The sequence below is a fragment of the Hyperoodon ampullatus genome, assembly GCF_949752795.1.
Source record: "Hyperoodon ampullatus genome assembly, chromosome: 9".
Taxonomy (NCBI): domain Eukaryota; kingdom Metazoa; phylum Chordata; class Mammalia; order Artiodactyla; family Ziphiidae; genus Hyperoodon; species Hyperoodon ampullatus.
In genome coordinates, this window is record NC_136922.1 from 64,505,702 (window position 1) to 64,521,401 (window position 15,700).

Genomic DNA, 15,700 nt, shown 5'->3' on the forward strand with positions numbered 1-15,700 from the left:
AAGCTGCTCCGCTCTGCCTAGACCTCCCTCTAGTGCCCTCGGCTTCGCCCCTGAACTTGATTCCTCTCTCCAGCTCCTCGCACTCACCCAACCTGAAGCCCACCCCCCACGCTCCCTTTTTTCTCCTGCCCCTGAAAATTGTATCTTGAGCAGCGGAGGAGCTATGTGTCGGTATGCTGGGGTTGGTAGGTATTTAGGTTCTTTGGTGGAGTGGGAGGAAGGAATCGAAGGTCGGCCCACTCTCTTCCCCATCCAGCTCTGCCTCCGCTGACTTTATGGGTGTCCACCTATAATGGGATCCTCTAGAAAAATTCAGCACTTGGGCTGCGTTTTCGAGGTAATGAGCTCTGGGACTCCACACGAGTGAAGTACACGCGGCGCCGTGGGGAAATCAACTTCCTTTGTTTATCTGTGGAAGCCCTAGAACCCCTGTTAGGCTGGTGTACTGACTCCACCCCCCCGCTTCCCATTCGGCCTTGGTTTTGCTGTTTAGTTTTGTCCAGATATTGCCTTTTGGTGAGAGATCGACCTCTCCAGCTGAATTGCAGTGAGAGGAAGTGTATTTACCGAGCTAAGAAACGTGCAAATGTAAAGTCATTTTTAAGCTTCTTCACTGAAATGGTGAACGGGAACAATAGAACATTTGCAGTCTATGTATGGAAGGCAAGGGAACAAAGATAGAAACAGGATTATTTAATGAGAGCAAACGCTGGAAGACAGTGATGTCATAATGTGCTAGTGAACGGTAAATTGAAATTCTTAAAGTATTAAAAATACTGATTGCTACTACTAGGTAATGTAGCATTTTGTTTCTTGCATTTCACAGAAAATGTAACATTTTAGAAGACTTTTATTGGCAAAATTTAAGTTCGTTAGAGGATGATAACAGAAAACTGAGGGAGTGAAAAAGTAGTTGTGTTTGTACGTGTTTTAAAGACTGTTTAAAATATATCGTATTCCTTGTCCCTCAGGTAAGAATGGCATAGAAAGATACCAAGGAGGAAGTGGCATTATTCAGTATGGTATTTTAAAAAATTCAAAGCAGCAGCAGTAGAATGTAAGTTTTTAAAATGTGGCCCTCACAGCAGAAACTAACACAACATTGTAAAGTAATTATACTCCAATAAAAATTAATTTTAAAAAATAAATTTTAAAAACTGTGGCCCTATATTTAGAGGTATGAAAATAGATATTTGAGATAATTGTACCATGGCATGTAAACACAGTGTTCATCATCGTTAGTTTTTTTTTTTTTTTTGCGGTACGCGGGCCTCTCACTGCTGTGGCCTCTCCCGTTGCGGAGCACAGGCTCTGGACGCGCAGGCCCAGCGGCCATGGCTCACGGGCCCAGCCGCTCCGCGGCATGTGGGATTCTCCCGGACCGGGGCACGAACCCGTGTCCCCTGCATCGGCAGGCGGACTCTCAACCACTGCGTCACCAGGGAAGCCCATCATTAGATTTTTAATACTTTAAAACTTCACATCTTTGATGTTGTCTTTTATAACTTACCTTGAATATGGGCAAAGTAACTGAAACTTGGAGGAAGTAAAACGATCTTACTGAAGTCACGCTGGAGTCAGAATTGCCTGGGCACCATGTGTGTTCATTCGGCTGAGCCCCGTGGCATTTAGGAGTCTTTTACAGTAAAGTAAGAACTGGGGCCCATTTCACAACCAAACTGAATGGAACTTTTAATGACAAAACAGAAGGAAATATTGGTAGGAAATAGAATAAAATCTTTTAATCGTTGCTGTCATCTAAAGTCAAGATTAATTATTATGTGTTCTACGTGTTTTATTGGTAAAAGTAGTATAATTTATGTTTCCAGAAAGGAAAAATGATTTATCTTATGGAAAAAAAATGTAATGCTGCTTAGGGATTAAAGAGTACTGAACAACAGATTGTAAGGTGAAGCAGAACTCTGGGGTGAAATTGCACCCTGGGTATGCCCTTTCTCTGGATTTGTCTGGCTTTTGGTTTCAGCATTGAGATTGATTTTTTTTTTTTTTTTTGACCGCGCTGCATGGCTTGCAGGATCTTAGTTCCCCAACCAGGGTTTGAACCCAGGCCCTGGCAGTGAAAGTCCTAACCACTGGACCACCAGGGAATTCCCGGTGACTAGTTTTGTAAAATGGACATTGTGCTGGGTGGGAGTCAGAAGACCTGGATGATGTCCTGGCTTCGCAGCTCTATGACCTCCAGCAAGTCCCAATTGCTTAATTTTTTTCTGTACCTCATTTTCCTCTACCAGATTTCGTCATGAGAATTTTAGACCTGGTAGGGATCCTTAGAGGTCATCTACTCTACCTCCCTTAAATTTACAGATGAGTAAACTGAAACCCAGAAAGGTTAAGTGACTTAAACATACTTACACAGCTAGTGGTAAAAGCAGATTTTATTCAGAAAAGCAATTGCAACATTCAAAAAGAGACCTCAGTGTACAGCTGGACTCGATTCCGAAAATAACAAGGAAAAGTGAGAATTTATAGCCAGGAAGCAGAGTGGGGGCCAGTGGATGGAAAATTAGTACCTCAGGGGTAACAGGGGTTTCTAGCTAAACCGGCCTAACAGGATTCTTGCTAAAGTTGGACAGTGCGGAGATGAGCCCAGAAGCCCAGAAGTCAAGGCCTAATTGAGAAGAGAGGTCAGAGGAGCCTGACTAAAGTTTGGTTAAGGAGAGCCTCTTTGTCAGCACTAACATTAAAGCCCAGATGTCCCTAGTCTTTATAACTGCATCTCTTTTAGTAGCACTTTAGGTTGTAGGCTTTTAGTAGAGTGGAAAAAATACATGCCTTTTATATATATATTTGTAATCCACAAGGTGCTTCAGGGAGACGAAGGCAATTATTTTTGAATACATACACTTGTTGAGTGCCTGGTCACCTGGGTTGTTGATAGAATTGAAGAGAATGCGAAGGGTTCTGCCACAATGCAATGAAAGATGATTTGGCTGTGCCTGGTCTTAGTTATGGCGCACGGGATCTTCGTTGCCGTGTGTGGGATCTAGTTCCCTGACCAGGGATCGAACCCGGGCCCCCTGCATTGGGAGTGTGGAGTCTTAACCACTGGACCAGGGAAGTCACAGGGTTATTTTCTTATTGCTGGCTGAAAGCAGCTTTTGAAAATTATACTTACCTCACTTTTGGTTGCCCTACTCTTTCTCCCTTTTTTGTCTTAGTTTTTATAAAATATCAAAGTGTACTAAAAATTCCAGTATATGTCATATTAGTTCTTAAAGGATGTTCTTCACTTCTGCAAATGATTTTGGATGACCTACAACTCTTTTTTAAAAAAATTTTTATTGGAGTATCGTTGATTTACAGTGTTGTGTTAGTTTCAGGTGTACAGCAAAGTGAATCAGTTACACATTTACGTATATCCACTCTTTTTTAGATTCCTTTCCCATATAGGCCATTACAGAGTATTGAGTACAGTTCCCCATGCTATACAGTAGGTCCTCTATTTTTTATATAGTATTGTGTATATGTCAATCCCAGTCTCCCAATCTATCCACCCCCCACTGCCCCACGCTTTCCCCCCTGGTAACTAAGTTTGTTTTCTACATCTGTGACTCTGTTTTGTAAATAAGTTCATTTGTACCATTTTTTTTAGATTCCACATATAAGCGATATCATATGGTATTTGACTTACTTCATTCAGTATGACAATCTCTAGGTCCATCCATGTTGCGGCAAGTGGGATTATTTCGTTATTTTTTATGGCTGAGTAATATTCCGTTGTATATATGTGCCACATCTTCTTTATCCATTCCTCTGTTGATAGACATTTAGGTTGCTTCCATGTCCTGGCTATTGTACATAGTGCTGCAATGGATATTGTGGTGCATGTATCCAACTCTGCTTTCTTAACCCTTCAAAATGCAAATATATTTGATGTTCTGTAAAGTACATGCATTAAGTCTTAGGCAGAAGGACTGTTCTAGAGACTGCCATTCTTCGTTAATCAGTAGTGTATCAGGTGTTTCAGACTTTCTAATTATGTAAGATTTCCCTCAGGATGCATTAATCAGCTACCTTCTCCACCGTTAAGATTTTACTTCCAGGTGTAAAGGATTAAAAGTACATGGCTCATTGAATTGTAACTGACTTCGGATTGTTTCAGGTGGTTTGAGGGTGCTTTGTTAGACTGTTCTTCCAAGTACTCAAAATGCAGCAGGTCATGTTGATCACCAGTTCATTCCACACGCTGAGATTATTCATAGAGAAAATTCCCATACTTGGTTGTAATTTGTAATATTTAGATTCAAGTGAGCCGAAGTAAAACCTTTGCTTAAAAAAGTAATTTCTGGGATTTCCCTGCTGGCGCAGTGGTTAAGAATCCTCCTGCCAGTGCAGGGGACACGGGTTTGAGCCCTGGTCGAGGAAGATCCCACATGCCACGGAGCAACTAAACCTGTGTGCCACAACTACTGAGCCTGCACCCTAGAGCCCGGGGGCCACAACTGCTCAACCCACATGCCGCAACTACTGAACCCCATGCTCCTAGAGCCCACAACAAGAGAAGCCACCGCAATGAGAAGTCCGCACACTGCAACGAAGAGTAACCCCCGCTCGCCACAACTAGAGAAAGCCCGCATGCAGCAACAAAGACCCAACGCAGCCAAAAATAAAAAGATAAATAAATTAATTAATTTTTTAAAAAAGCCAATATATTTCTTTAAAAAAAAAGTAACTCCTTTCAGCAGTGTGCTGGGTTGAACATGATTATTTAGGGGAATGCACTAAATCTTTGTAGGCTCTTCTGTTACAAAGGTGCTCTACAGTGCTGTGATAAAGAGGTCGGTTTACATGGGCAAGATGAAAGCCATCTATGTTGAAGATCCTCAAACTAGGCATGTAGATGTTGATTCCTTCACTTTGTTTCCTATTTTTTCTACCTTTGAGGCCTTCAGATGTATTTTAAATGAAAAATGCCTTCTTTTAAATTAAAATGAACATCTGTTTATCATTTGATTATTTTTTCATTTTTATTTGGGTAATTCATGAGAATGAGTTCTTCTATAGATACCATGTTAATTTCTAGTGGTCATTATTCTAGTTTATTGATCTACTTAACATTTAGAACGTTTTAAGTGAGGTGAAGTACTACCATGACAATTCAAACGGTTTTGAAATATTTATCCATTCCAACTCTTTCCCTGAAATTTTTTAAAATTTAGCACTTAGCAAAGAATTCTTCTTCCTTCTTATTCACCTGCAATTAGACTCACTGACATGAGGTAATTTATGGACATCTTCTATATAGTAGTTTGCTGGTTACAGATTGTGTGTCCCAGAGTTTTGCTTGTTCCTTATTTGCTTTGTGGACGTAAATATATAAACTGTATTTGTCACATTTGCATGTTTGGCAAAATAGTATAATCAATGTATATCAAACTTTTTGGTTCTTTCATAGATAGAGTGGAACTTTTTAAAACACTCAAATTAATAGAGAATAGTTATTTTCCAAAGTGATGTCATTAAAAGTTAGTTATTACTTGAATTTTGACCACTATTCTGATAGAGTTCATGGTTTTGTAAACATAACTAGCAGTTTTAATTCTTGGATAAACTGGTTTTACCAGACTGTACTTCTTTAAAAAGTAGAATTATTAAAGCACTAGAACTCATGTTTACATGAGTAGTTACAACAATGAATAAAGCAACTAGAAGCAGTGAAGAGAACAGTATATTTTCCTTTTGGTCTGAGTGGGCTGATGATGGGGAAATCTCCATGAGTAGCAGGATGTAGCATTGTAAATTCAGGAATGGGTTGAGGAGATTTGAGGGGAAGGTTGGTTTATGTTAGGGTGATAGTGTCAAGCCCTGACCCATTCAGGTTTTGGTGACAGAAGGCTGGCTGACAGAAAGTTTATGCACCTGCTATTGATGGAATCTTGTGGTGACAACGATGAAATATTGGGGAGGTATTGTTTGTGATTCTTGTTGGAATAAGTAAGTCTTTGGAACAGAAAAAACAAATTTTTGGAGAATTAGAGGTTAGGGAAGAATAAAAGTCTAGTGGGCTGATTATGGGAAAAATCTAAGGATTTTTTTTTTTTAGCTATGCAGAAAAACTCCTGAAAGAAGATTGCATTTTCTGGCCCTCCATAGCACTTTTATATTTGGGTGGAGGTTTTTTGCTGATTTTAGCCATGCTTTTTCTATGCTGAAATGATGAAAATCTCTGACTTTGCAGGGCTGCAACATTAACACTTAATAGCAGTGGAATAGTTTTCTTTTAGGCCTTGGCATCGCAGCTAAACAGGGTGGGAGGTCAACCTGTGTAATGGAAATTTAGAAGTATCAGGAAGCTTCTTTTGTCCTCTTATAATTCTCCCCAGGTAGCTAGAAAGTGCCTAACAGTACATCAATTTCTTTTTTTTGAATTTTATTTTTTTATACAGCAGGCATAAATTTCTTTCTTTGCCTTAAGTCTTTTTTTTTTTTTTTTTTGAGGTACGCGGGCTTCTCACTGTTGTGGCCTCTCCCGTTGCGGAGCACGGGCTCCGGACGCGCAGGCTCAGCGGCCATGGCTCACGGGCCCAGCCGCTCCGTGGCATTTGGAATCTTCCTGGACCCGGGCACGAACCCGTGTCCCCTGCATCGGCAGGCGGACTCTCAACCACTGCGCCACCAGGGAAGCCCTAAGTAGCTCTCTTTTTATGTCAACCAACACTCATATAGCAAAATCTATTTTGATCTCAATTAGTAGTAATAATTTACATACTTAACTACAAAAGAAGATAAGAGGAGGGAAAAAGAAGACAATGGCTGATTGCTAACAGGGGAAAGCTGAATAAAGATGCTCTAATCACAAGGAATAAAAGGCAGTTTTTCTTAATGCTAAATGAACTATGTAAGAAACGGTGACATATATATATATATATTTTTAATGTTTGGCTGCTTTGGGTCTTCGTTGCTGTGCGTGGGCTTCCTCTAGTTGTGGCGAGCAGGGGCTACTCTTTGTTGTGGTGCGCAGGCTTCTCAGTGTGGTGGCTTCTCGTTGCAGAGCATGGGCTGTAGGTGCGTGGACTTAAGTAGTTGTGGCTCTCGGGCTTACTTGCTCTGCGGCATGTGGGATCTTCCCGGACTGGGGCAAGAACCCGTGTCCCCTGCATCAGCAGGCAGACTCTCAACCGCTGTGCCACCAGGGAAGCCCTGCCTTAAGTCTTTGATCCCCAGTAAAATACATATCATGGGTAGCCTTCTTGTTATCAGTGTGGTGCAGATCCTTTGCTGAGCACAGATTTTGCTAGACAAGGGGAGACTGCAGAAGGGCCCTGGTCTATCATGGATGGGCACTATAAGAGGAAGATGAAGACCTACTTACCATAATTTTGAGAAAGACTGGTCCTATTATATTCTTTGGTTACAGTGCCATCAGAGGGAATTCCCTGGCAGTCCAGTGGTTAGGACTCCCCCCTTCCACTGCAAGGGGCACTATGGTGGACTAAGATCCTGCATGCCATGCAGTGCGGCCAAAAGAAGAAGATGCCACCAGATTAAAAACTCAGTTTCTCCCTAGGATATTTTTAGAAGATGTTATTTAAATTGGTATTTTTGACAATTTTTAAAATCATACTTCAGCTGTTTTAAAAAATGACTTCAAAAAAGTAAATTTATTTATTTATTTATGGCTGCATTGGGTCTTCATTGCTGTGCATGGGCTTTCTCTAGTTGCGGCGAACAGGGCTACTCTTCATTGTGGTGCACAGGCTTCTCATTGTGGTGGCTTCTCTCGTGGAGCATGGGCTCTAGGTGCGCGGGCTTCAGCAGTTGTGGCACGCAGGCTCAGTAGTTGTGGCTTGCTGGCTTAGTTGCTCCACGGCATGTGGGATCTTCCTGGAGCAGGGCTCGAACCCGTGTCCCCTGCATTGGCAGGCGGATTCTTAACCACTGCACCACCACCAGGGAAGTCCCAAAAAATGACATTTCTTTTCAGAAGTAACATGTACTCACTGTGGTAGAAAAGTGAGAAAATATAGAGAGGGAAAAAAAAAGAAAACTAGCACTTAAAATCCTATATCCTAGAGAAACCTGCCTTGAATATTCCTGGAGGAATATTTTTTATGAATATTTATAGCTTTTTCCAAAAATGTATCATACTATAAACAAATTTGAGGACCTGCCTTTTTTATGTAATATTTTACCATTAATATCTTCCATTTTGATAAGTATTGAATTATAGCATTTTTAAAATAGCTAAATAATATTTTGTAGAAATCTTTATTTAACTGGTCTCCTTTTTAGACACTTAGGTGGCATTCCAATTTTTTGCTATTTTGAATAGTGCAGCAAAGAACATCCTTGTGACTTTGCACCATTTTTCTAAGTGTGGAGACTAAGTCATCTTTTCTTTTCGTTCTTTTTTTTAAAAATGGGGATCTTGTTTAAATAGATTTTGTAGCAGCATATACTGAACACAGTTTAAGTTAGCCTGGATGATTCTGCCTTCATAACAAATGTCACTCGTTGTACTATGGCATTATCGGTTTATTTTAACACAGAGTGATTTGCACATGCCTCTGACTCAGCTGGGCTTTTGATAGCCAGTCAGAGAGAGGGAGATGATGGAGCAGTTACTTCTCAGTGTTGACCAGAAACATAATGTTGTAGTTTTCAGCTTCCCCTCCCTGCTTTCTCATATGTTGCTTCTTTTCTTCAGTGGACTGGGAGGGCACATCTACTAAATGTGTATGAAATAAAATGACTCAGTCATGGGTTTTGAAAGAAGACCTAAAGACTTGTCCTTAGTATATTATCTAGGGCTGCATGACAGCTGGTTAGGCTGATAGATGTTTTTCTTACTTGTTCCTAGTTGGCAGTGTTCTAGGTAATTAAATTGTCAGAAGTCTGACTTCAGAATAAACTATGTTTGGGTGTCCAGTTAGATTTGAAATATGGCCCTCTGCACTTGTGTTTTCTTCATCCAACTCATCACAGGGTATGCTAGCTATTTATTAATATATGAGGAAATCACTGCAGGGTTGTTAATGAAACCTGTTCCTGCCCCCATGGCTTTCACAGGTGATATTAGTAATTTGTTAGATTCTATTTTGTGGGTGTGGTGCATGCCCAGAAATTGGAATCTTTTTTGCCATATAAAAGTTCAATATTGAAATATTAAAAATAAATTGATGTGTGGGATTTCCCTGGTGGCGCAGTGGTTAAGAATCCATCTGCCAACACAGGGGACACAGGTTCGAGCCCTGGTCCGGGAAGATCCCACATGCTGCAGAGCGACTAAACCCGCGAGCCACAACTACTGAAGCCCACTCGCCTAGAGCCCGTGCTCCACAGCAAGAGAAGCCACCACAATGAGAAGACCGCACACCGCAACAAAGAGTAGCCCCCGCTCACCACAACTAGAGAAAGCCTGCGTGCAGCAACGAAGACCCAATGCAGCCAAAAATAAATACATTAAAAATAAATTGATGTGTAAAAGATTGCTAGGGTAGAGTTCATTAAGACAAATTGATTGTTTTGGGCTGTGCCGGGTCTTAGTTGCGGCATGTGAACTCTTAGTTGCGGCATGCGTGTGGGATCTAGTTCCCTGTCCAGGGATTGAACCCGGGCCCCCTGTATTGGGAACCCACTGGACCACCAGGGACGTCCCTAAAACAAACTGATTTAAATCATTTGTTAGGAAGTTTCTAATTTTTTTTTCCTGCAAGAAAATAATTTTTGTAGCTTTGATAATCATCTTTATATATTCTCGATAGCGTAGGGATAAATAATGTTCTATTTATATCATCTCATCCAGAAGACCAGTCTTCATCATTCCACCCTATGTTTTTTATAAATCCTCTTCCTAGCTCTCCTGTGTTAGAGGAACTTTACATACAGTATTCCTAATATCCCTTTGTAATTTCAGCTCTGCCAGCTTTGTAAGAGACTAATGAGGAAGAGTGCCATTTCTTTTCTACTATTGAATCGTCAAGAAATTTGTGAGGGAAAATATAACTCAGAGAAGATGTGTCTTCTATGTCCAAAGTTTCATTTAAATTGAAAAACATCATGACAGAGCCTTGGTGCCTAAAATGTTTTGACTGTTAAGAAAACAAGTACCCTGTGCTTCTGATAAAGGAGGTAAAATCCCTGAGGTACTTACGAAGGGAGCGGAGAGGTGGAGCAGTGGCTTCAGAACTTCAGGAAGCCCTCTCCTTCCCTTAGTAAGCCCTGTTGTAGCCATATCTGTGGGGTCCAAGGATGTGTTTAATTTGTGTGCTGTTTAGCATTGTGGCTTTTATGGTTCTCTTGACAGTGGAGTGGATTGTTAGACAGTGAACAAAGGATATTTTTGAAGTACTCAAAGTCCACACCAGGACACTATGTTAATTATTTTGTTTTTGTAGTTTTTCATTGTTGTTTTTTCAGTCTTTTGCTTCTGAAGACAAAGTAGATGGAATCTGATTAGAGCACCCCAGTTTGACTTGTGAACTATGGAAAGGGGTTGTAATTTTTACCATTCCTGGAGGATAAACATACGTCACAGGACTTACCTGGTGGTGCAGTGGTTGGGAGTCCACCTGCCAATGCAGGGGACATGGGTTCAAGCCCTGGTCCAGGAAGATCCCATATGCCTCAGAGCAACTAAGCCCGAGAGCCACAACTACTGAAGTCCACGCACCTAGGGCCCATGCTCTGCAACAAGAGAAGCCACCACACTGAGAAGCCTGCGCACCACAACAAAGAGTAGCCCCTGCTCGCAACAACTAGAGGAAGCCCGCGCACAACAACGAAGACCCAAAGCAGCCAAATATTAAAAAATATATATGTCACCATTTCTTCTTCTTCTTCTTCTTTTTTTTTTGCAGTACGTGGGCCTCTCACTGTTGTGGCCTCTCCCGTTGCGGAGCACAGGCTCCGGACGTGCAGGCTCAGCGGCCATGGCTCACGGGCCCAGCCGCTCCGCGGCATGTGGGATCTTCCCAGACAGGGGCACGAGCTAAGATCCCACGTGCCTCGCGGCCAAAAGACCAAAACATAAAACAGAAGCAATATTATAACAAATTCAATAAAGACTTTAAAAATTGTCCACGTCAAAAAAAAAATTTTTTTTAAGTAGTCATTTAGGGACTTCCCTGGTGGCACAGTGGTTAAGAATTCACCTGCCAGTGCAGGGGACACAGGTTCGATTCCTGGTCTGGGAAGATCCCACATGCTGCGAAGCAACTAAGCCACCACACCTACTGAAGCCCGCGCACGGCAAGGAAGAGTAGCCTCCGCTCACCACAGCTAGAGAAAGCCCGCGCACAGCAACGAAGACCCAGCACAGCCAAAAGTAAATTAATTAATTAATTAATTAATTAATTAAAAAAGCAATCATTTAAAAATAAATACCAATTTACTTAAAAGTAAATGATAATATTTTCAACTTATTGTCAAATGGTTTAGAAAGTATTTGTATACACGTGCAACACAAATAAAGCACATATGGCCAAAAAATCAGCAGTTTGTGAATATAGATGAAAGTTACAAGATTTTTGAATTCTTTCAAATTTTCTGTAAGTTAGAAATTTAAAAAAAAGATGGAAAAAAATTAACAGGAATATTCCTTTAGCTTCAATCCCCAACTCTTTTCACCTCTCCAGAGATAAAACCTCTATTAAAGGTTTTTTCAAGCATGTTTTTTAATCCATTTACAAAGATGTATAATTGTTTGCATAAATGGAATCACAGTATAAGTAGGATTATACTATATTTACTGATACCCTGCTTGCTTTTAAAATTTAACAGTATGTATTAATTTTCTATTGCTTCTGTTACCACAAACAACACACTTAAAACAACACAAATTTATTAGCGTTCTGGAAGTCAGAAATGGGTTTCACTAGGCTAAAATCAAGGTGTTGGCAGCTCTGTGTTTCTTCAGGATGCTCTAAGGGAGAATCAGTTTTCTTGCCTTTTCCAGCTTCTAGAGGTCGCCTGCATTCCTTAGCTCATGGTCCCTTCCTCCATCTTCAAAGCATCTTGAAGCATAGCATCTTCAAATATCTCTGACTCTGTCTCTTCTGCCTTCTCTTATAAGGACCCTTGTGATTACATTGGGACTGCCTGGATAATCCCCATCTGGAGATAATCTTATGTGCACTGTCCTTTTGCATTGTAAGGTAACATTGACAGACTCTAGGGATTAGGAGATGGACATGTCTGGAGGGCTCTTATTTTACCTACTATATACTATACCATACCTATCTTGCTTTATCAATATATTATAAATCTACGATTCTTTTTTACAGCTGGATAGAACTGATGTAAAATTTATTTGACCAATCTTCTGACGAATATTTAGGTTTCCGATTTTTATGCTTCAATAAGTCATGTTTCTGTGAGTATTTTTGTACTTATCTGTGTGAATATCTGTGTATTCGTGGGATAAATTCCTAAAACTGAAATTGCTTAGTCAATGTATTGTTGATTTGATAATACTGCCAAATAGTCATCCAAACTGCTGTACCAATTTACAGTCCCACAGCCAAGCCCCATACTCTTGTCAACACAAAATATGAATAATCTTTTTCATGTTTCTCAATATATGAGTAAAAACTTTATTATTTCAAATTTCATTTCCATGTTTAAATTAGAGATTGAGGGACTTCCCTGGTGGTCCAGTGGGTAAGACTCCGTGCTCCCAGTGCAGGGGGCCTGGGTTTGAGCCCTGATTGGGGAACTAGATCCCACACGCATGCCACAACTAAGAGTTCACATGCTGCAACTAAGGAGTCCGCATGCCCCAACCAAGATCCCACCTGCTGCAACTAAGACCTGGCGCAGCCAAAATAAATAAATAAATAAATAAAATAAGAGGTTGAGCGTTGTCATACTACTTTATTTTGGAATTTTCTAGATTAAACTTGTCAAATGAATACAAAAAAAAACACACACACAATGTGAGAGTTGTGAGTTAAGTTTTATTTGGGGCAAAATGAGGACTATAGCCCAGGAGACAGCCTCTCAGAAACCTCTGAGGAGCTGCTCTGAAGAAGTAGCAGTAGAGGTTAGTATACCTGTGATTTTTTTTTTTAATGGAGATTTTGTTTGTTTGTTTATTTATTTATGGCTGCACTGGGCTTTCGTTGTGGTGTGCGGGCTCTTTGTTGCAGCGTGTGGGCTCAGTAGTTGTGGCACTTGGGCTTAGTTGCCCCTCGACATTTGGGATCTTAGTTCCCTGACCAGGGATTGAACCTGCATCGCCTGCATTGGAAGGCAGATTCTTTTTTTTTTTTTAAGGAAATATCCTAAATCTATTATTATTATTATTTTATTTATTTATTTTACTTTTGGCTGCGTTGGGTCCTCGTTGCTGCCCACGGGCTTTCTCTAGTTGCGGTGAGTGGGCTTCTCATTGCGGTGGCCTCTCTCCCTGCAGAGTACGGGCTCTAGGTGCACAGGCCTCAGTAGTTGTGGCGCCGGGCTTAGTTGCTCTGCGGCATGTGGGATCCTCCCGGACCAGGGCTCGAACCCGTGTCCCCTGCATTGGCAGGCAGATTCCTAACCACTGCGCCACCAGGGAAGCCCTGAAGGCAGATTCTTAACCGATGTACCACCATGGAAGTCCCAGTATACGTGTGAGTTGGTGAAGGGGGATGTGTGCAATCAAGCACACATTTTGGCAGAGGGCTGCTGCTGGTCACGAGGGGCAGATGGCTCCGTTAATGATTTTAGTGCTTTTCTAGATATGAGAAGATACAAGAAATTGGGCTCAAATCTTCTGAAAAGATCTAACTATCTGAAGGCCTGTTCTGCCAGTTTTTCCCAGATCACAGAGTGCCTCATGCCTGATCTCCACCCTGAACTCCTTTCAGGGTGTGTTGAAGGTCAGTGACTGCAGTGGCTAGTGACCTAATCCTTGTAGAGGCAGATTGCAAGTGATAATTTTTAGTTGGCAAACTTTTTGGATCCTAAAGAGCAACATACTTCGTGATGCGTTTGTGAGAATTTGAGTCCATGATGTTTATATTTATTTAAAAGCATGTTTATTCCATACTAAATGCTTTTAAAATAAATACTATACATAAAAATTAGTGGTTTTCCAAAAGAAATTATTTTGTGATAATTACCAAGACTTCTTATGTGTTATATATTGGACTTTAGTGTTTACATAAAATACAATAATTTATTTCTTGTTTCTTTTTTTTTTTCCCCCCCTGTTAAAGTAAGAATTCTGAGTTGGGAATTTTTTTTAGCTCTGTAACTACCAGCTTCATAGCATCGGCTTTGAATTTATGTCTTTCCCTTTATGGCACACCTTGCCTTCCCTTACACTTTTAAGATTTGCCAATATAAAACTGGTATGATAGAGAAGATACAGAGAAATGTGAAATGTAGCTTGAGATTATTTATGCCCAGCCTTCATTAATTGATGTTAAGTAACTGATCCTTTCAAACTGAAATGTTGATTGCTTTTGGAGGTGGGCACAGGGAAATTTAAACATTTTCAATATAGAACTAGATCACCTGTTAAAAATAATCATTATTAAATCCCTTTTATAATCGGCTCTCATGTGACTAGTGGCACCTTGATTACCTTGAGATGTGGGGAAATGAGCCATCATGTCTTTCCACATTAAAGACGGAATCTAAAAGTGATTCTTATCCCTATGTTGTTCCATCTTCAGTGTATTTATTACTAATGCAATGCAAATTCCTGCTTAAATATACTTTGAAAGAAAATTAAACATAAGACACTTAGAACTTACATCAGTATGATAACTCAAGTCCTCAGCATTTAATTCTGCCTTCCTCTCCAAAAGTCTCATTGAAATAACAAACAAACAAAAAAACCCATAAGCAAGGGGAAAATGTTAGTAAACCTAGGGAATGCCAGAAACTGGGGGCTTATACTAGAAACTTTGTTATTTCTACAAGACAAACAGTATTAGAGAGACTTCATTGATCAGTTCTCAGTCTTGGGGAAAAAATAACCTGAAGTGGTGGTTAATGCCCATTCACCTCCCTAACAACCCATCGAAACCATAGACTCAAAGCTTCAAGTATTGGGAGCAAGGGAGCCAATTGATGGGAAGCAAATCTAGAACTTGGCTCAACTTCTTAGGCTTCTTTGTTGGATCTCTCCTCCTCAGTTCAGGAGGATATTGGTTTTTCTCAGGGCTCCATGTCTTCAGTTACCATCTATTTGATAACAGCTCCCAAATGTACATCTCCAATCCAGTCACCACCACCACTACCCCCTACCCTTGTGCACATCAAAGTTAAACTCCTTTAAATAAAAAAGGGGGAAAAGGCTTACAAATTTTTTTTCCTCATTTTTTCTTTCTTTTTTTTAGGGTTTTTTTCTTAAACTTTATGTATCTATTTATTTATTTATGGCTGCGTTGGGTCTTCATTGCTGCTCACGCACTTTCTCTAGTTGCAGCGAGCAGGGGCTACTCTTCGTTGTGGTGCACGGGCTTCTCATTGCGGTGGCTCCTCTTGTTGCGGAGCACGGGCTCTAGGCGCGCGGGCTTCAGTAGTTGCAGCACGCGGGCTCAGTAGTTGTGGCACCTGGGCTTAGTTGCTCCGTGGCTTTCCTCCCTTTTTCTTTTTCCTCTTATATACCATAGGTTTGCTGAAAATGGCATCAAGAAGTGTGGCTTATCCTTAGTTCTGTCACTCAGAATTTGAAAGCATTTTTGTCTGCCAGGATATAATGCTCCCTTTGATCATCAACCTGTTGGCTAACATTCCTTACCAT

General features: G+C 40.7%; 1 protein-coding gene across 2 annotated transcripts in view; it reads left to right on the forward strand.

The window, feature by feature from the left end:
• The window catches only part of AVL9 (AVL9 cell migration associated), a gene marked incomplete at both ends in the record, with an annotated part of 57,553 nt that overhangs the window by 168 nt on the left and 41,685 nt on the right, over nucleotides 1–15,700 (forward strand). The gene's annotated exons all lie outside the window — the stretch shown is intronic.